Raw genomic sequence first — 428 nt, forward strand, 5'->3', positions numbered from 1 at the left:
GATCACACTCTTCTGCATGAGGCCCGGAGCTACTTCAGCCTCTAGTTTTTCCAGATTCCTTTTCAGGGATCTTGGGATCGTGCCTAGTGTTCCTATGATTATGGGTACGATTTCTACTGGCATATCCCATATCCTTCTTATTTCTATTTTCAGATCTTGATACTTATCCATTTTTTCCCTCTCTTTCTCTTCAACTCTGGTGTCCCATGGTATTGCGACATCAATGAGTGATACTTTCTTCTTGACTTTGTCAATCAATCGTCCACGTCTGGTCCTGTTTTTATTACTAATTAATAACTTACTATTTTTTTATTATTATTATTATTATTATTATTATTATTATTATTATTATTACTATTATTAGTGATTTATTATTGTTTATTATTATTATTATTTATCCTTTTCCCCATTTTACTTAGGACACCAGA

This window comes from Macrobrachium nipponense, chromosome 26, assembly GCF_015104395.2.
Source record: "Macrobrachium nipponense isolate FS-2020 chromosome 26, ASM1510439v2, whole genome shotgun sequence".
Lineage (NCBI taxonomy): Eukaryota > Metazoa > Arthropoda > Malacostraca > Decapoda > Palaemonidae > Macrobrachium > Macrobrachium nipponense.